General features: G+C 43.1%; 1 long non-coding RNA gene across 1 annotated transcript in view; it reads left to right on the forward strand.

Annotated features, from left to right (window-relative positions):
* The first annotated feature begins 12,510 nt into the window (after positions 1-12,510).
* The window catches only part of LOC121040441 (uncharacterized), a 104,262-nt gene continuing 95,566 nt past the window's right edge, over positions 12,511-21,206 (forward strand). Inside the window, exon 1 of the long non-coding RNA XR_005795294.1 lies at positions 12,511-12,749. This is a non-coding gene — a long non-coding RNA (uncharacterized LOC121040441). The remainder of the gene's footprint in view (positions 12,750-21,206) is intronic.

Below are 21,206 nucleotides of genomic sequence, written 5' to 3' on the forward strand. Positions count from 1 at the left end.
GATTATTTGTTTTTTCGGTGTTGAGTTTGATAAGTTCTTTATGGATTTTGGATATTAACCCTTTATCTGATACGTTGTTTGCAAATATCTACTCCCATTCTGTCGGTTGCCTTTTAGTTTTGCTGATCATTTCCTTCGCTGTGCAGAAGCCTTTTATTTTGATGAGGTCCCAATAGTTCATTTTTGTTTTGTTTCCCTTGCCTCTGGAGATGTGTTGAGTAAGAAGTTACTGTGGCCAAGATCAAAGAGGTTTTTGCCTGCTTTCTCCCTGAGGACTTTGATGGCTTCCTGTCTTACATTGAGGTCTTTCATCCATTTTGAGTTTATTTTTGTGGATGGTGTAAGAAAGGGGTCCAGGTTTATTCTTTTGCATGTCGCTGTCCAGTTTTCCCAGCACCACTTGCTGAAGAGACTGTCTTTATTCCATTGAATATTCTTTCCTGCTTTGTCAATGATTAGTTGGCCATACGTTTGTGGGTCCATTTCTGGGTTCTGTATTCTGTTCCATTGATCTGAGTGTCTGTTCTTGTGCCAGTATCATACTGTCTTGATGATTACAGCTTTGTAGTATAGCTTGAAGTCTGGGATTGTGATGCCTCCTGCTTTGGTTTTCTTTTTCAAGATCGTTTTGACTATTCGGGGTCTTTTCTGGTTCCATACAAGTTTTAGGATTATTTGTTCTAGCTCTGTGAAGAATGTTGATGTTACTTTGATAGGGATTGCATTGAATATGTAGATTGCTTTGGGTAGTATTGACATTTTAACAATATTTGTTCTTCCTATCCAGGAGCATGGAATCTTTTTCCATTTTTTTGTGTCTTCTTCAATTTCTTTCATAAGCTTTCTATAGTTTTCAGTGTATAGATTTTTTACCTCTTTAGTTAGATTTATTCCTAAGTATTTTATGGTTTTTGGTACAATTGTAAATCGGATCAATTCCTTGATTTCTCTTTCTCTTGCTTCATTGTTGGTGTATAGGAATGCAACTGATTTCTGTACATTGATTTTATATCCTGTAACTTTGCCGAATTCATGAATCAGTTCTAGCAGTTTTTTGGTGGAATCTTTTGGGTTTTCCATACAGAGTATCATGTCACCTCTGAAGAGTGAAAGTAGACCTCCTCCTGGCCAATTTGGATGCCTTTTATTTCTTTGTGTTGTCTGATTGCAGAGGGTAAGACTTCCAATACTATGTTGAATAACAGTGGTGAGAGTGGACATCCCTGTCTTGTTCCTGACTTTAGGGAGAAAGCTCTCAGTTTTTCCCCATTGAGGATGATATTAGCATTGGGTCGTTCATATATGGCTTTTATGATCTCGAGGTGTGCTCCTTCTATCCCTACTTTCTTGAGGGTTTTTATCAAGAAAGGATACTGTATTTTGTCAAGTGCTTTCTCTGCATCTATTGAGAGGATCATATCGTTCTTGTCCTTCCTTTCATTGATGTGATGAATCACGTTACTTGTTTTGCGGATATTGAACCAGCCCTTCATCCCAGGTATAAATCCCACTTGGTCGTGGTGAATATTTTTTTAAATGTATTGTTGGATCCAGTTGGCTAATACCTTGTTGAGGATTTTTGCATCCATGTTCATCAGGGAAATTGGTCTATAGTTCTCCTTTTTAGTGGGGTCTCTGTCTGGTTTTGGAATCAAGGTAATGCTGGCTTCATAGAAAGAGTTTGGAAGTTTTCCTTCCATTTCTATTTTTTGGAACAGTTTCAAGAGAATAGGTGTTGACTCTTCCTTAAATGTTTGGTAGAATTCCCCTGGAAAGCCATCTGGCCCTGGACTCTTGCTTTTGGCAGATTTTTGATTACTAATTCGATTTCCTTACTGGTTATGGGTCTATTCAAATTTTCTACTTCTTCCTGTTTCAGTTTTGGTAGTGTATATGTTTCTAGGAATTTGTCCATTTCTTCCAGATTTCCCATTTTGTTGGCATATAATTGCTCATAATATTCTCTTATTGTTTTTATTTCTGTTGTGTTGGTTGTGATCTCTCCTCTTTCATTCTTGATTTTATTTATTTGGGTCCTTTCCTTTTTCTTCTTGATCAAACTGGTTAGTGGTTTATCAATTTTGTTAATTCTTTCAAAGAACCAGCTTCTGGTTTCATTGATCTGTTCTACTGTTTTGTTTTGTTTTTTGTTTGTTTCGATAGCATCAATTTCTGCTCTAATCTTTATTATTTCCTGTCTTCTGCTGGTTTTGCGTTTTATTTGCTGTTCTTTTCCAGCTCCTTAAGGCATAAGGTTAGGTTGTGTATCTGAGATCTTTCTTCCTTCTTTGGGAAGGCCTGGACTGCTATATACTTTCCTCTTATGACCGCCTTTGCTGCGACCCAGAGGCTTTGGGTTGTGGTGTTATCATTTTCATCGACTTCCATATACTTTTGAATTACCTCTTTAACTGCTTGGTTAGTCCATTCATTCCTTAGTAGGATGTTCTTCAGTCTCCAAGTATTTGTTACCTTTCCAAATTTTTTTCTTCGAGTTTCATAGCGTTGTGGTCTGAAAATATGCACGGTATGATCTTGATCTTTTTGTGCTTGTTGAGGGCTGATTTGTGTCCCAGTATATGGTCTATTCTGGAGAACATTCCATGTGCACTGGAGAAGAATGTATATTCTGCTGCTTTAGGATGAAATGTTCTGAATATATCTGTTAAGTCCATCTGGTCCAGTGTGTCATTCAAAGCCATTGTTTCCTTGTTGATTTTTTGATTAGATGATCTGTCCATTGCTGTGAGTGGGGTGTTGAAGTCTGCTACTATTATGGTATTCTTATCGATGAGTTTCTTTATGTTTGTGATTAATTGATTTATATATTTGGGTGCTCTCACATTTGGCGCATAAATGTTTACAATTGTTAGGTCTTCTTGGTGGATAGACCCCTTGATTATGGTATAATGTCCTTCTGCATCTCTTGATACAGTCTTTATTTTAAAGTATAGATTGTCTGATATAAGTATGGCTACTCCGGCTTTCTTTTGTTGGCCATTAACATGGTAGATGGTTCTCCATCCCCTTATTTTCAATCTGAAGGTGTCTTTAGGTCTAAAGTGGGTCTCTTGTAAACAACATACAGATGGATCTTGTTTTCTTATCCATTCTGTTACCCTATGTCTTTTGATTGGAGCATTGAGTCCATTGATGTTTAGAGTGAGTACTGAAAGATATGAATTTATTGCCATTAGGATGCTCATAGAGTTGGAGTTTCTGGTGGTGTTATCTGGTCCTTTCTAATCTTTTGTTGCTTTTGGAATATATATATATATATATATATATATATATTTTTTTTTTTTTTTTCACCTTTTCTCCCCTCAGAAAGTTCCCCTTAAAATTTCTTGCAGGGCTGGTTTAGTGGTCACAAACTCCTTTAATTTGTGTTTGTCTGGGAAACTTTTTATCTCTCCTATTTGGAATGACAGCCTTGCTGGATAAAGAATTCTTGGCTGCATATTTTTCTGATTCAGCACACTGAATATATCTCGCCACTCCTTTCTGGCCTGCCAAGTTTCTGTGGATAGGTCTGCTAGAAACCTGATCTGTCTTCCCTTGTAGGTTAGGGACTTTTTTTCCCCTTGCTGCTTTCATGATTCTCTCCTTGCCTGAGTATTTTGTGAAGTTGACTATGAAATGCCTTGTTGATGGTCGGTTTTTGTTGAATCTAATGGGGGTTCTCTGTGATTCCCAGATTTTGATGTTTGTGTCTTTCCCCAGGTTAGGGAAGTTTTCCACTATGATTTGCTCACATAACCCTTCTACCCCTATATTCCTCTCTTCCTCTGCTGGGACCCTTATGATTCTGATGTTGTTCCTTTTTAATGAGTCACTGATTTCCATAATTCCTAAATCGTGCTCTTTTGCCTTAATCTCCCTCTTTTTTTTTCCTGCTTCGTTATTCTCTATAAGTTTGTCCTCTATATCACTGATTCTCTGTTCTGCCTTGTCCATCCTTGCTGCCACTGCATCCATCCATGATTGCAGCTCAGTTATAGCATTTTAAATTTCATTCCTGCTATTTTTTACTTCTTTTATCTCTGCAGAAAGGGATTCTAATCTATTTTTGACTGCATCTAGTATTCTTATTATTGTGATTCTAAATTCTGGTTTAGACATCTTGCTTGTATCTGTGTTGGTTAAATCCCTGGTTGTCATTTCTTCGTGCTCTTTCTTTTGAATTCCTTCGTTTTGTCATTTTGAAGGGAGAAAAGGAATTAATGAGGTAGAAAAACTGAAATTAAAAAAAATTAAAATAAAAAAATTTAAAATTAAAAATTAAAAACACACACACACACAAATCGAATGGATGATGCTAGATCTTAGGTGTGTTTTGGTCTGGGTGTTAAAAATGGTTTGACAGATTAGAGAGAAAAAAAGGGGGGTAGAAAAAAAAGGAAATTGTTTGAGAATTTAAAAAAATGAGTACACTGAAGTCAACTAAAATGAGATGATAGGGGTAAAATAGAATTTGAAAAAATATACACAAAAGTAAAGAATATAGTAGAAAAAATTAAAGAAAAATATTTTTAATAAAAATTAAAAATAAATATGAATTTTTTCATTTTCTGTATTTAAGAAAAAAGAAAAGAAATGAAAAAGAGAAAAAAGATAAAAGAAAGAAAAGATAAAAGAAAAAAGAAAAAAGAAATCATTTGAAAATTTGAAATAGTGAATTCACTGTAGTAGACTGAAATAAAATGTTGGGAGTAAGATAGAATTTGAAAAAATTTACATAAAAGCAAAAAATATGGTAATAAAAATTAAATAAAAATATTTTAAAAAGAGATTGAAAATAAAAATGAAGTTTTTTTTTCTGCATTCAAGAAAAAGAAATGAAAAAGAGACAAAAATAAAAGGGAAGAAAAAAAGGAAATTGAAAATTTGAAAAAGTGAGTACACGGAAGTAGACTAAAATAAAATGACAGAAGTAAAGTCGAATTTGAAAAAATTTACACAAAAGTAAAAAATATGGTAATAAAAATTAAAGACAGATATTTTTAATAAAAATTGAAAGTAAAAATGAAGTTTTTCTCTTTCTGTATTCAAGAAAAAGAAAAGAATTGTGAAAGAGTAAAAGGAAAAAGAAAAAAAAAAGAAAATTGAACAGACGAACCTGCCAACAGATTGAAGTAGGACTGAAATTGTTTCATTTTCCCCTAGAAGTCAGTCTATGTAGCTCTTTATATTCCATAAACTAAGCTGGGGGTGAGACTTGTGTTCTTGAGAGGGAAGTTGGCCCAGTTGGGCGGGGCTCGGTGTAACAGCTCCGCTCTCCACTAGATGGCGCTGCTAGCCTCCTGGGGTGGATTGTTGCAGGGCTCGTAGGTGCCTACGCGCATGTGCGGGAGCGGTGAAAAATGGCGCCATCCAGCCACCCGGTCTGTTCTCCCGGATCAGCAGTCGCGCGCCGGTCTTCCGTCTTCAGCTCTCGTCCACTCCCCGCTATTTCACTGTCTGTGACCAAGCCCCAGGCAATACCTCTCTCCCGAGTTTTGTTTCAGACGCGGCTGTTTTTCCGGGCCCCTTACTTCCGAAGGACTGCGCCCTTGACCCGCTCCGCCCCTCTGTGGGAGGGTCTCACCGAGCAATGGCCGAATGAGCAATGGCCGCATTTCGGCTGCACCCAGGAACGCTTGCCAGACCCTGCTGCTGCCGGTGCCCTGAGACTGTGGCCAGGTGTCAGTCCACCCCAGAAAAAGTTCGCGAGATAGTGTAACAGCAGCGTTTCAGGGATTATGGAAAATCATGACACACATCTGGCACCAGGCTTCACCCTCAACGATCTTGTTCCAGCACCACCGAATGTGGCCGCCTTCCGGGGTCTGCTGGGACCAGGTGGCTTCAACAGTCTCTACCAAATGTCCTTCCAGCAGTGGAACCGCTTTTCCCCGTGTGGCCCGAGAACCTCCCGGACCCTACTCTGCTCCTGGGGATTCGCCCTTCCCACCAGAGCACCGCCAGGTATCGAGCTGTGGAGTTGCAGACTTTGCGCTCCCCTTGTTTACAGTCTTAATGGAGTTTAAACCCTCTCCTTTCTCCTTTCTCCCTTTTTGGTTTAGTCCCTGTGGCTGTTTCCAATTTTCCACTTTGTCTCCAGCTGCTTTTGGGGAGGGGTGCTTTTCCCGTATGCTACCCCCTCCCCAGTCTCTGTCCTCTCTCTGCCCACAAAATGGGTTCCTTACCTTTCGTGGCTTCTTGGTCCCTAAGTTCAGCTCTCCGCGCCGTGTACCTGCTGAATTCTGTGGTTCAGGTTGTGCAGATTGTTGTGTTAATCCTCCAATCAGTTTTCTAGGTGTGTAGGATGGTTTAGTGTTGGTCTGGCTGTATTTCATGGACGCGAGACACACAAAAAGCTTCCATGCTGTTCTGCCATCTTGGCTCCTCATCATTCTTTCTGAAACAGTTCCAAGTCCTTTTGGGGCCCAGCGAGGTATAATAATAATACTGATAATGATGATGATAATTTACAATAACAGCTATTATAGAATCTTTTGCTGTGTGTCAGATACTCTGCTTAGCATTTTATTTGCGTGGATTATCTCATCTCCACAGTAGACTTTTGAGGGAAGCAATATTACTTCCATTTAATAGGTGAGGGAACTGAGAAGCTAAGGTATTTTCTCAAGTTTGCAAGTGAGGACACAGGAGCTCAGAGAAGGTAAGTAAATAGATCTGGATCAAAAGTCAACAAAAGGCAGAGCTGAGTCTCTATTACATCAAGCTGCCTCTGTTTCTCTCAATCTCTGTCTCTGTCTAGGTCTCTCTGTCTCTCTCAAGAATGTTTCATACTGGACTGTGTGTTATAATTAGCTTCTACTTGCTTGTTTTCAGTATATTATGAATCACTTGGGGGCAAGGCTGTGCTTAAGTATTCTGGTATCTTCACTGTTCTCTTCTGGAGCAGAGACTAGTATGGGTTCACCAGAGCCTTCCATTTTCCTTCTGGGCAGAAGCTGGATGACATTTCCCAGCATCCCTTGCAGTCAGGTGAAACCATGTGACTGAGTTGTGGCCAAGGAATGAGGACAGAAGTGACTTGTCCACTTCCTAAGCTTGCCTGTCACTAAAAAGACACCCTATGCTTCTCATGTGCTCTCTCTTCTCTTGTCTGCCAGCTGGAAGGACCAGGGGAAGGCCCTGAGGCCTAGGGGATGGGGAAGCCATGAGATGCAGGAGCCTGGGTCCCTGAATGGCTGCATGGAGCGGACAGAGGTTAATTCCCTTCCTATCCCTCTACAGCCTACACTGGATTCTGGTGTGAGGAAGAGATAAGCCATTATTGTGTGATAAACCTCATTAATGTCTTGAAGTTGTTATAGCAGTTGGCCTACCCTGACTAATGAACCATCCCCACCAGCGCTCAGCATAATTAGCTAGTCCTCTGCATAAATAGAGTTTAGAATAAATATTTGTGTGTTCAATCAAGTGGTCTTGGTCTGCCCCTTTTCTGATTAGAAATTTTCCCTAAGTTTTCATTCTCTGGGATGTTAATCCTTCATTTAGCACTTACCATATATATCAGTTTTCTATGGCTGTGTAATAGTATTACTATTAAACTTGTGGCTTAAAATAACTCACATTTATGATCTCACAGTTTCTATGGGTTAGGAGTCTGGACATGGCTCAGGTGGGTCTTTTGGGAGATTGTAATGAAGGTCATAGCAGGGCTGGGTTCTCATTTGGATGCTTGATGGAGGAAGGGTTCACTTCCAAACTAGTACAGCTCTTGGTAGATTTCAGTGTTTTGAGCTATGAGACTGGGGGCTTCTGTTTCTTGATGGCTCTTGGTAAAGGCTGCGCTTAGCTCCTAGAGCCTGCCTATAGTCCCTTGACACATGGCATGCCCGAAAATGGCTGTTTGCTTGCTCAAAACCAGCAGGAGAGTGACAGATTCCACCAAGATGGGTGCTAATCTAATGCAACATAATCACAGAAACAGTTGTATGTAAACACGTATCACTTTTGCTGTATTCCACTGGTTGGAAGCAAGTCACAGGTTATACTCATACCCAAGGGTTTTGAGTTATTTTTTTTTTTCTCATTTCCCCTGAACTTTGTAACTACCAGCTGCAGTGGGGATGACTAACACTGAGTAGGTACTGTGTATAAGTGGGTAATGGGGAGCTGCCTGTTTCTGGGGGAATGAAAGTAATTTTTTAATGTCTAGGAGTCTAACCAGTGCCCCAAACAATTAAAGAGGTATATTAACTTCTATTTGCCAAGTGCCATTTCCTCCTTATTAGTCCAGACATATGAACTCGTGGTCCGGTAGGACCTAATCAATACCCCGAGGCTACACAACAGCCGTAGTGTCCTGCCAAGAGGCTTGGGACATTTAGTAATTGTCATTGAAGCTGTACACAGTGAATTAGATGACTCTCAAGTATTTAAACTTAATTTATCAAAATTATATCATAAAACTGGGGCATGATGAAGGATGGCTGTCAAAAAGGGAAATAGGTGAAAATAGGTCCTTAGGCACCTAAGGAAGAAGGATGGGGAGGGAAACGGAACCCATCTCAGTGGAGTTCACTTTGTGTGCCAGGCACTATTCTTGGCCTTCAGACGCACAAAATCATTTAAATCTCATAACTGCTCTGTGAGCTAATGTCCTATATTCCTTTTCCACATGAGGAAGTTGAGGTTCAGAGAGGTTAAGTAACTTGCTCAAGGGCACACAGCTAATAAGTGGCAAAGGCAGGAATAAAACCTGGCTCTGTTTGACTCTAGGGCAATGTGCTTGCCCCAGGTGGTGCCAGCATGAGCTCTCTTCACTTACCTTTATTATCCACACAGATTTATACAGCTCACGTACATGTGATTTCACAGCAGGGGCTCACTGCTGGAAAAACTTGCCTGGATCTGCCCTGGAGTGAGGTTAGCAGAGGAGAGAGGAAGGGAAGGAGATGGGAACATTACCTTCCTACTAGGACTTCTTATAACCCTGGAGGAAGAGCAGAGAAGTGGCAGACAGCTGAGTGATGTTCCAGGCAAGTCTTTGAAAGCCATTGATAAATCCTAATCAGTTTAGAGAATGTTTGAGTTGTATCTCCAAATTGTCTCTCAGATATTGCTACTTTCTCTGTCCCCATTGTCCCCTTCATAGATCTCCATCATCTCCCTCTTCTGGACAGTGGTCACATCTAATAGGTGGCTGGCTCCAGTCTTATTCCTGTCTGATCCATTCTAAGTAGGGTAGTTAATGGGATGTCTTTAAAACAGGTTAACATTTACATCTCCTGCTTGGAATGTTTCAAAGGCTTCCCTTTGCTTTTAGTATTAAATCAAAACTTCTAGATTTGGTTTAAAAGGCTCTGCAAGGTTAAGCCTCTGTTTAACTAACTCCTCCTTTTCCAACCACTCCTTCCTTGCTCTTTCCAACTGAATAGAACTTATTTTTTTTTTCCTGGAATGCTTCACGGTCTCCCTGGCCTCAAACATTCTCTTGGTACACTCTTGCTTGCCCTATCCTGCACTCAAGATGATATGTACATAAATAGACATGAGCTTTTATCTACCCTGCATTTCTTCTTTCTTCAAGCGATTGCATATTGATTTTCCTTGGAGTTGCCCCTGTTCTTAGGCCATATGGTTTGATAGGCAGGAGCCCATGCCCCAATTCCAAGGGTGGTCACATGACCAAGACCTGAGCAATCGGTGCTCTCTATCTCCCTGACCACAGTGAGTTTGTTCAGAAATGACTATGACTCAAGCCTTGCCAACAAGCAAAGCACTGGGATTTTTCCTGGAACTACTAGGGAAAAAGGTTTCTTTTCATTGAGTGGTTAAGTTAAAAGCACACAGAACTGGAGTTTCTGGGTCCTTCTTTACTGCCTGCTGGAGAAAGCCTGGTTGAGAATGAAACTCAGACAGGGGAAAGCAGAACCAGAGACAAAGATAGACCATTTCTCGCAATATCATTTCAGCAACTAGATGTAGTCATGCCTAAAGCATGAAACTATATACCTTTCAGTCACACAACCCAGTACATTATCTATTTTGCTAAGGCCATTTTGAGTTAGATCTCTGTCACTTATATTTAAGGGAGACCTGTCTAATACACTCATCTTTACACTTACAGCCCAAAGCTCTTTCTTTATGCCTTCTTTCAATTTTGAGTAGGCTTAAATCTCACTATTATTTTATCAGTAATATTTATTGAGTACCTATTATGTTCTAGGTGTTGGAAATTCAACAGTGAACAAAACAGATGAAAACACTTGCCCTCAGGAAACATATATTCAAGCAGATGAGAGAAGTAAATAAAAAGATAAATAAAATATATAGTTTGTTAATGGTAACAGGAGCTAAAGAAAATAAGCAAGTAGGGGGAGGAGAAATTCCAGCTATGAATGGGAGAGTAGGTGAATGTAGATTTTTTTATAGGGTGGTCAGGGGACACCTCACTGATGGAAACATTTGAGCAAAACCCTGAGGGATGTGATGAGATGACCTATGTGGATTTCTGAGCCCTAAGCACAGGGAACAAAATATTTATTTATTTATTTATTTATTTATTTATTTATTTATTACATTTATTTATTTTTGAGAGACAGAGTGAGACAGAGCACAAGTGGGGGAGGGGCAGAGAGAGAAGGAGACACAGAATCTGAAGCAGGCTCCAGGCTCTGAACTGACAGCACAGAGCCCAATGTGGGGCTTCAACTCACGAACCGCAAGATTGTGACCTGAGCTGAAGTCGGATGCTTAACCGACTGAGCCACCCAGGCACCCCTTGGGGAACAACACATTTAAAGACCTAAGATGTGAGCATGCATATGGGTTACGTATTCTGATAGTATTTCTACTTTACTTTTTCAATTATACATATGTTAGATCATTAGATGTCATTTTACAAGTCTCTCTCTCTCTCTCTCTCTCTCTCTCGCACCCTCTCCTCCATATTTTCTTCTGTCTGTGCTTCAGTGTGGGTATTTACATTGACTGCTCTTCGAGCTCACTGGTTGTTTCTTCTGCCAAGTCCAGTTTTGCTGTTAAGCCCATTCCCTGAATTCCCCATTTTAGATATTGTATTTTCAAGATCTAGAATTTCCAATTTGTTCTTTTTATAAATGTCTCCTTTAGCTTCTAAAATTCCCTACCAGTCCACTCATTCTGCATGTATTTTCTTGTAAACATCTCTAACGTGTTTATAACAATTATTTTAGGGTCCTTAGTTTGCTCCTTTCTGTGTCTGGGTCTTCTGTGGGTCTATCTATCTGGCTATCTTTTCTCTTGATTATAGGCCACATGTTCTTGCCTTTTCACACTGTTTTGTAATTTTCTATTATATTTTGGACATTTTAATTAAAAGAACAGTAAAGAGTGAATTAGACAACTTTTTTTTTTTTTTTTTAAATAGGGAGGACATTTCCCTTTTCCCTGTTGGGAAGCTAGGGTGAGAGGTGATCATTCAGATCCCATAATGATGAAGCTGAGCTGGGCTGACATGAAACCCAATTAGTTTAATTTAGTTTACTTGTGGTCCAAAGGAGACAGCAGAGTTCTCTCTTCGTCTTTTGTCCCGATATTGAACTTTCCATGCTAAGAGACTGGTTCTTTGATCTTATTAGGATCAGGGCTAGCAGGGTTTTGGTTTACAGCCTTAGTTAGTTTTAGGTCATCTCTAGATTCATCCCAAGCACTGTACAAAATGGCAATATCCATGCCTGCTTTCCAGTTCCACCCCCACAGCTGCTTATTCAATTCATGTGGGAGAGAACTGTTTGCCCAAGAGATTTATTATTGCATTTGGACTCTTCTAGATTCCAATCTGTCATGCCAGCCCACATTGTTGCCAAAAGTGTGCTGGTTTATCCTTGTTTCAGCAAAGTTCCTCTGCCTATATGGCAAGCCTCGTGCTCTGCCTGCACATACCCAGATTGGGTCACAGACACTAGGTATGAGGATGGCGGGTGCTGTTTCCTCAGTGATTAAGTGCTTGTCTCTCTCTGGAATTTGGTTCCTTTAAACGTTGTTGCATCCACCACTCTGGCGATTTTAAAGAAACATATGCTATCTAGTTTATCTGATTTTTTTTCTGTTAATCATGGGGGAAAATGGTCCTTTGCAACCTTGTGTATCTTAATCAGCAGAGATCTCCTATATTACCTTCCATAACAGCTGTATCATTTGTAAAAATCGTACTTGTAAAATTCCTCGCTCTCCTGCCAGTGTGCAAGCATCACGAGGCCATGATGTGTCTGCTTTGTCTGTTGAAGTACAACCAGGGTCTGGCACATTGTGGGTGGTCAAGTGTATCACCAAGGCCCTGTGCCAGGTGCTGGGGCAGCAAGTTGGGTAAGGACACCCCAGTCCTCTGGCTGCTCACAGCTGAGATGTGAGCCTGGGTCAGAGCACACCGATTCCTTCAACTGGAAAAGGATTGTCAAAGCCCAGGTTTTCTGGGCCGTGTCTCCAGCTTCATCGTGACTTAGGGAAATCATCATCTCTGTCGTAGGACACAGAGGGGGGACAAGCGTCCTTTCCTCTAGCTGGGCCTCCTTCCACAATCTGTCAGCTGAGTGTAGCTCTCCTCTCTGGGTAGAGGAGCAGCCGGATTGTGGAGGGTGGGAGCCAAGTCTGTGGGAAGGTCTGTCTTTCCTGAGGCTTGTGAGTCTGAGCTTGGAAAGAATCACAAGCATGAAAGAGGCTCTGCCGAATGGAGACCACTGAAATTCAAGTTCAGCAGCCCCTGAAAAGTCAAGAGGAGGGAAATACATGCCTCCAGCCATACCTGAAAGGTACTTTTTCCTCAATTTTCATCAACGAGAAAAGCAATGTCAACAATTGATTGGCACTCTCTGTGTTAGGCACTGTGCTAAACACTTTACATACATCACCCTTTGAAGCAGGTGTTCTTACAACACCTGTTTAGAAGGTGATGCGCTTGTTCAGATAAGTTGCTTTCCCAAAGTCACACGACAGGGGACTGATAGAGCCAGGATAGGAAACCCAGGTATCTGAGCCCAGGGCCTGTGAGTTTCCAACCATCTCCACGTCACTGAGTATCTGACTCTTCCACGCCAAGTGCTCTGTAAACATGGTTTCTAATTTTCTAAATTGTACAATATGCCATTTATAGACACAGATACCGAGGTCAAGGAAAAGAAGGGAATTTTGTTCGGTGTTACTTAGCTTCCATGCGCAAGTGTTGACACATGGTACCACAAGCTTTTTCTTCTGCCTTGGATACTCTGCATCTGTTGATGTACATCTTCACTGCTTCCCTGTCCTGCTCTGTGCCTCAGGACCCTGTTACTCTGGGCTGCACCTGCAGGGCTCTTGACCTTTGACTTCTGATTGGGTTTGGCCAGGGGGGCAGCTGGACACTGGGAAGGGAGGAGTTTGGGGTCTGGTTGAGTGTACCCTTCTCCTCTCTGCTCTGCTGTGGTTTTATAGTGGGTATAGGTGGCCCCTTTTGCAGGGTCTAGCAATTAAATAGACTCTGACAGTAACTTTTCCTCTCTCTGTCCTTTTGGGTTCAGGGCTGGTCCTGGCTTCTGCTATGGTTGGTCCCTGGGTCCCTCAACATGCCCTGTGGGTTCTCCGAATCCTGCCCACCCCTGTGTGCCCACCCTCGTCCCTTCATTAAATGTCTCTTCAAACACACCAGCTGAATGAGTTTCTGTTTCCTGCCAAGACCCTGACTGATATAATTTCTCATCAGAGATCCAAAATTCAGGAATAAAATTTCAAAAGTTAGCTTGGCTCTTAGCCCATTTTGAGAAAATGTTTACTTCCTTCCAGAAAAATCTCATCTTCCTCTGCCCTCTACAGGTCTTTGCAGTGTGATTCCAGTCTCTTGACACCGGCCAAAGCACCCGGGTCCTGGGGTTAGGGAATGTGTGGCATTTCTGGCATCTGTGTTTGGAGCCACCCTGTTTGAACGCTTTCATGGCATTGGTCACGGTGGCAGTTGAAAGAAGATACGGTCTAATTAGGCTCATTCTGGGTGTTGGTGGGAAGGAGAGGGACAGATGTCTCTCTCTTGTAGCTGTGGGAGCTGTTCCTGCTTGAAGGATGATGTATGAGTGGGATCTTTGGGTGGAACCTTCAGAAGAGCAGCTTTCCAGCCTGTCTGGGCTCAGAAGGGGGAACTTTTGGCCAAGGATCCGATCCTGGGGAGAAGGGCCTCACTCCCAGTCACCGTGACCTGAGTTTCTTTTTCTTATCTCTGTCTCCTGTCATGCCAGACAGGTTTGGTATGTTGGGGGCATCCAGCAGGACTTGGAGACACAGATCAGGGATGGAGATGGGCTGGGTAGTAATCTGCAGTGAGTCTTGACTGATGAGAGAAGCTTCTTGGCAGACAGTGGGTGCTCTCCTTCTCTCAGTTGGCTGAGAAAAGGAAGGGGAAAGAAGTGACATTCATGGTACAAATATCACTGACACGCACTGCTTAGTTGTCTCGTGTGGTCCTCACCCCGATCTCTGAGGTGGGTGGTGGTTTCCCTACTTTATAATGGACTTAACTAAGGTTCAGAGAGGTTATGTGACCTGCTCAAGGTCACACAGCTTGAATTGGCAGGCCCAGGATGGCGAATCCAGGTCCTTGTCTGTCCCCTCTACACACATTTCCACAGGTTAGGTGACTTTGAAGATGGTGAAGACCGACTGACAAAGTTTCTGGAAGTCCTGCCTCTCTGGATATCCCTGGAATGTGGTGCTAGGCATACAGCAAGCAGCAAGCACTCCATTAATTTCCCAAGTCCTAAGCATCTGAGTCCCTAGAGACACTTGGTGTACCCCACCTGGGTTGTCCAGAGAAGGTAACCAAAGCCCAGAGAGGTGGAGAGATGTGCTGTAGGTCACACAGCACAGTGAAGTTGAACAGAGCCCCACAAAGGGTCCCGACAGTACCACGTGTGATGTGCCCACACTCTCTCCCTTCTGTCAATCCAGGGCTCCATCTGCTCTTTGCTCAGGCCCAGAGCTCCTTTCTCTGCTTTGTGTGTTCAGTAAATACCCGCAGGCCACAAAGGTATAGACAGCCTAAAAGGGTCTTGCCATTTGCAACAGTGTAGATGGTCCTGGAGGGTATTATGCTCAGTGAAATAAGTCAGACAGAGAAAGACAAATACCATAGGATTTAAAAAACAAAGAAAATGAACAAAGAAACAAACAAACAGAAAAACAAGCTCCAAACCAGATTCTTTTTTTTAAATTTATTTTTAAAATTTAAATCCAAGTTGGTTAACATACAGTGTAGTCTTGGTTTCAGGAGTAGAACCCAGTGATTCATCCCTTACATAAAACACCCAGTGCCCATCCCAATAGGTGCCCTCCTTAATGCCCATCACCCATTTAGCCCATCCCCCACCCACCTCCCCTCCAGCAGCCCTCAGTTTGTTCTCTGTATTTACCAGTCTCCTATGGTTTGTCTCTGTTTTTATCTTATTTTTGCTTCCCTTCTCCTATATTCATCTGTTTAGTTTCTTAAAGTCCACATAGGAGTGAAATCCTATGATATTTGTCTTTCTCTGACTGACTTAATTTGCTTAGCGTAATACACTCCAGTTCTATGCATGTTATTGCAAATGGCAAGATTTCATTCTTTTTGATCTCTGAGTAATATTCCATTGTTTGTATACACCACATCTTCGGTGGATGGACATTTGAAGCCCCAAACCAGACTCTTAAACACAGAGAAAAAACTGGTGGTCACCAGAGGTAAGGTAGGTGAGGGGATGGGTGAAACAGATAAAGAGGATGAAGAAGTACAAACTTCCAGTAATAAAATCAGTGAGTCACAGTGACGGAGAGCACAGCATGGGGAGTATACTCAATAATACTGCAATAACGTTGTGTGGCCTGCAGGGGGAGCACCTAGTAATGGATGGCATCGTTGAGTCAATACGTTGTACCCTTGAAAGGAATATAACATTCTATGTTAATGATACTTCAGTAAAAAAAAAAAAAAAAGACAAATGAAGGTCACAGATTCAGGTTTCCATCATTTCCAAGTGTGGGACGATAGGCCAGTTGCCTTGAGCCTCATTGTATGGAGTGACAGTTTTCTCTGGTTCGAAGAAGCCATTGAACTGTCTGAGCGTCAGTGTCCTGATCTAGGAAGTGGGGATCATGATATTCCCTCCAGAGAGCTGCTGTGCTAATTAATGGCTTTGTTAAGATGGAAAATTAAAAACACGGGAACCAATGTGAGAGACGGTGGTGGCAACAAAATGCTGATAGAGGAAGATTCAGGGCATCATGTACTCATGCATGCCAGCCAGGAAATAGCTTTTTTATAAAAAATGTTTATTTTGAGAGAGAGAGCATGCAGGTGCATGCAGGTGAAAGAGACCAGGGGAGAAAGAGAGAGAGAGAGAGAGAGAGAGAGAAAATCCCAAGCAGACTCCAGGCTGTCAATGCAGAGGTGGAGGCGGGCATCGATCCCATGAACCATGAGATCTTGACCGGAGCCGAAATCAAGAGTCTGATGGTCAACTGACTGAACGACCCAGGCACCCCCAGGCAATTAGTTTTGAAGCTTGTTTACATGGCGAGCATTGCTTTTTGGCTTGTTTTTAGAATATTTACACCTGTCCCTCACCCACCTGACCCACTTCCCCTGGCTTTGCTGGATGGCTGATCTAAGTGTGGAAGGGTTAATAACCCCTCAAGCCATCCTGGGGTGTCCTATTTGTTACTATAGTGATATTACTGGTAATACAGAATAGACTCCTGTATTTTGTGGGACCCAGAAATTATCTTAATACTAATTCTAGAACTGTAGCATCCAATATGATACCCACTAGCCACCCATGGCTATTTAAATTGAAATCTATTTGGGGTATGTCTGGCTCAGTCAGTAGGGCATGAGACTCAGGGTCATGAGTTCAAGCTCCACATTGGGTGTGGGGCCTACTTGAAATAAAATGCAAGTGATAAACTGAAATCTATCCAACGTGTGTAAAATTAACAATTTAATTCCTCAGTCACATTAGACCACACGTAGAGGGCCAAGAGCCACATGTGGCTAGTGGCTGCCATATTGGACAGAAGAACATTTCCATCATTGTAGGGAGTTGTGTTGAACAGGGCTGTTCTGGAAGATCTGGCATTGCCAAAGCTGACCAAATTCCCAAGTTGACGGAGAAAGGAACTAAAGTTCAGAGAAGTATCATTATCCTAGGATGCAATGTGCTAAAAGAGCTTCAGTAGTGACTTTGGGATCTTCAATAATCAACAGATACTTTGGGTGCTGGGGCCAGCAGCTCCAGGCATTTCCAGAAGGAAAGGGAGTTCCCTCATGCTGAATCCTGAGAGAGAACAGGCGCGGATAGGGATGGGAGAGGTAGACACCTGCCTCCCTGACCAGGGAGGACAGGTTGTTTGCTCGGACTCCTGGCTGTGGATGGCTCCCCTCATGAGGGATCTTTCGTCTGCATTCTTAGAACTTGCTGAGGATCCCTGGTATAATTCTGTGACTCTGAGATTCCTGGCTTTTACTTTTTTTAAGTTTATTTATTTATTTTGAGAGAGAGCGTGAGTCGGGGAGGGGCAGAGAGAGAGAGGGAGACAGAGACTCTCAAGCAGGCTCCCTTGAGAGAACCCAATTCGGGGCTCAAACTCATGAACAGTGAGATCATGACCTGAGCTGAAACCAAGAGTTGGATGGGATGCTCAACCAACTGAGCCACCCAGGCGCCCTTGAGATTCATGGCTTTTAAACTCCACCAGTTAAATGGTGGGGCCAACCAAATCCGGGCTTGACTCATACTCTGGCCAAATATTATGGAAACTCAGGAGTGACACAGACCTGGGATCAGTTTCCCCCTCCATCAGCAAGGCTTGGGACACCAGATGTGAGCCATTTGAACTTTGGTTCCTCAACTATAAAATGAGAGTAGTACTAACAGTTGTCTCTTTGGATTGTTGAGATCTTTCCTTTTTAAACATTTTTTATTTTATTTTATTAAAATTTGTGTGTGGGGGCGCCTGGGTGGCGCAGTCGGTTAAGCGTCTGACTTCAGCCAGGTCACGATCTCGCGGTCCGTGAGTTCGAGCCCCGCGTCGGGCTCTGGGCTGATGGCTCAGAGCCTGGAGCCTGTTTCCGATTCTGTGTCTCCCTCTCTCTCTCTGCCCCTCCCCCGTTCATGCTCTGTCTCTCTCTGTCCCAAAAATAAATAAACGTTGATAAAATTTGTGTGTGTGTGTGTGTGTGTGTGTGTGTGTGTTTATTTTTGAGAGCGAGAGAGACAGAGCACTAGTGGGGGAGGGGCAGAGAAAGAGGGAAACACAGAATCCAAAGCAGGACTTGTCAGCACAGATCCCGACATGGGGTTTGAACTCATGGACCGTGTGTTCATGACCTGAGCTGAAGTCGGCTGCTTAACCAACTAGTCACCCAGGCACCCCTAAAATTTTTTAAAAAAATATTTACTTATTTTTGAGAAAGAGACAGAGTGCGAGTGGGGGAGTGGCAGAAAGGGAGACACAGAATCTGAAGCAGGCTCCAGGCTCTGAGCTGTCAGCACAGAGCCCGACGGGGGGCTCAAACTCACAAATGCGAGAACGTGGCCTGAGCCGAAGACGGACGCTCAACCCACCGAGCCACCCAGGCACCCTTGTTGAGATCCTTCTAACAGATCATGCCTGTGGAGTCTAAGTGCAATGAGTGCCCAGTAACTCTCAGCTATTATTAGAGGTGATTTAATTGGCAGGACTTTGCGATATGCCAAAATCTGATTGTTATGTTGGGAAAATGAATAAAGTTTTACACCATAAGATGGCCCACGGGACTAAAACAAGCTCTGGTCTCTAGCTTGGAGACCCCTCTTCCAGGTTCTTCTTGAGCTGCTTGCCGTGCGCCCAAAACCCCCCACAGATGTGGAAGCTGACGACTATAAATTACGTTTCCCATTTGCATTTGGCGCTCAGATCTTTGGAGAAACCGTCTCCTCTGAGCCCGCCGGTATTAAATAAATCTCCGATCCACCAAGATCTCCGAGTGCTGCTTGGTTTTTCCGCCAGCGTTCCAGCCTGGTTCTGTAACAGTTACACGGGTTACACAATCTCGATCTAAAATGAATGCAAAAGTCTGCTGCAGGGCTTAACATGATGTACATCCACCCTCTCGGTTTTTCATGTTGAAACCATTTCTCAGGCTCCAGCTGGTACCTATGAGAAGGCATCTCTTCTGCTCTCCTGGGATGGTTAACATGCAGCTTTGGGGTCTGAGCCCGTGCAAGGCTCCGGAGCTTACCACCTTGTATCTCTGGCCCCTAACTGATGCTACCGCCTGGAACGGTGGCTCTGAGACAGAGGCCCACAAGTTCTTGGCCTCACACCCCAGCCCCCAATCTGCCATAATTATAGAAGCCTGCCATCTTCCAGCCCAGAGCTGCAGAAGAGGAAATCCATTTCAATCTCTGAGGACATCGGCCACAGTATTATTCCTGTTGAAGGTTCTCTCCAGCCAAGGACCGTGTGTGCACTGGTGCTACAGAAGTTTGGAGGACCAGGCAGGTGGCCCGGGGGCATGCAGTATAGAGGGAAAGAGATTTCCAGAATGAGCAGCACACTTCCCCCCACCAAGAGACAATGATCTGCCCAAAGGCTACGATGTCTAGGGCCTGTCTTTCATTCCAAGGAGGGGCTGGGAAATTATGTCTCCTAACCAGGGATTTTTATTCGATACTATTTATTCAAACTCCCTCCCGTCATGGGCACCTGGGGATCCTAAACACAGGATGTAGGACACCTCAATCTAATAAGATGTCTCAGAGATCGTCTGCTGTCCTGAAGACAAAGAGAGCCAAAATATAAAAATGACTTTACTGGGGCACCTGGGTGGCGCAGTCGGTTAAGCGTCCGACTTCAGCCAGGTCACGATCTCGCGGTCCGTGAGTTCGAGCCCCGCGTCGGGCTCTGGGCTGATGGCTCAGAGCCTGGAACCTGTTTCCGATTCTGTGTCTCCCTCTCTCTCTCTGCCCCTCCCCTGTTCATGCTCTGTCTCTCTCTGTCCCAAAAATAAATAAACGTTGAAAAAAAAATTAAAAAAAAAAATGACTTTACTACTTAATTCTTCCACTCAGTCACTACTTCATTTGCCCATTATCTAACACATACTCATTGGACATGTAGTGAATTCTGCTTCCGTCATCCAGTTTTCTCAACTGGGCTATTGTAAGGAATAAATTAAACAACGTACATAGAGCTCTTAGCACAAAGTCTGGAAACAAGTGTGAACCTAATCAAGGGTAGCGATTATTAGGAGAAGTACGTAGGACGTGCCATGCTGGGCACTGGAGCCACCGAGAGATAAGGCCAACTCTCTGCTCTTGGAAAGTTCTAGGGTGAATAGGGAAGATAAGAAAGTATTCACAGAAGTATGTCTAGTCACAATAGGACAGAAGAGGGAATGATTAGCTTTGCATGGGGAAGGCAAAGCAGTTTTCAGAGAAAGGGGGGCTATTTCAATGGGGTTTTGAAGGGTGGATAAGAGCTCACTGATGAGGTTTTTGGGGTGATACTGGGGTTCATGGGGCCCAGAGCCGGTGGCCAGGAAAGAGTTCTTGAAGACATCTTTGATGCAAAAAGGTGATTTTATTAAAGCATGGGGACAAGACCGTGGGCAGGAGGAGCTGCCCGGGCACCATGAGGAGAGACTGGTTATATACTATGGAGTTGGGGGAGGTAAAGTCCAGGGGAAGTTTCTAGTGAGATTTTCATACGCTAAAGAAGACTCACAGGATACTGGAAGCCTAGCTGTTGTCAAGCTAAGGTGGTTTTTCCCTCTAGCACAGCATAGCATTAAGGCATGGGGAGTTTGTGGAGAAACGGAGAAACGTTTTACTGTGCCAGCCTCAAGTATTTGTCAATGGGCTGCAGGTTATAAGGAAATTTGGTTCTGTCTGCCATTTCCTTCTGTCTTTGTTTCCCACATCACTACGGAGGGGTGATGTTGGGGCTCCAGGAAACGGGGTCTATAGGTTTCTGGAGATGAGGCTACTGACAAGATTGCCTTCTCTTGTGATTTACTAAGATATTTGTAAATAGATGGAGACTCAGGTCCTACAGGACTCTATGATCTATATCAGCTAAACATTTGTTTTCCCCCTTTCCTTTATTCTTGGGCAGCAGGAGGGCTGGAAGAATATCACACATATCCCACCTGGAGGTGGGGGGGGGGTGTTTGAGGCCTGTCAGCTTGCCTTATGCTCCCTCATCACTCACCATGGTAGGGCAAGAAA

This window comes from Herpailurus yagouaroundi, unplaced genomic scaffold (assembly GCF_014898765.1).
Source record: "Herpailurus yagouaroundi ecotype Mexico unplaced genomic scaffold, PumYag 182, whole genome shotgun sequence".
Taxonomy (NCBI): domain Eukaryota; kingdom Metazoa; phylum Chordata; class Mammalia; order Carnivora; family Felidae; genus Herpailurus; species Herpailurus yagouaroundi.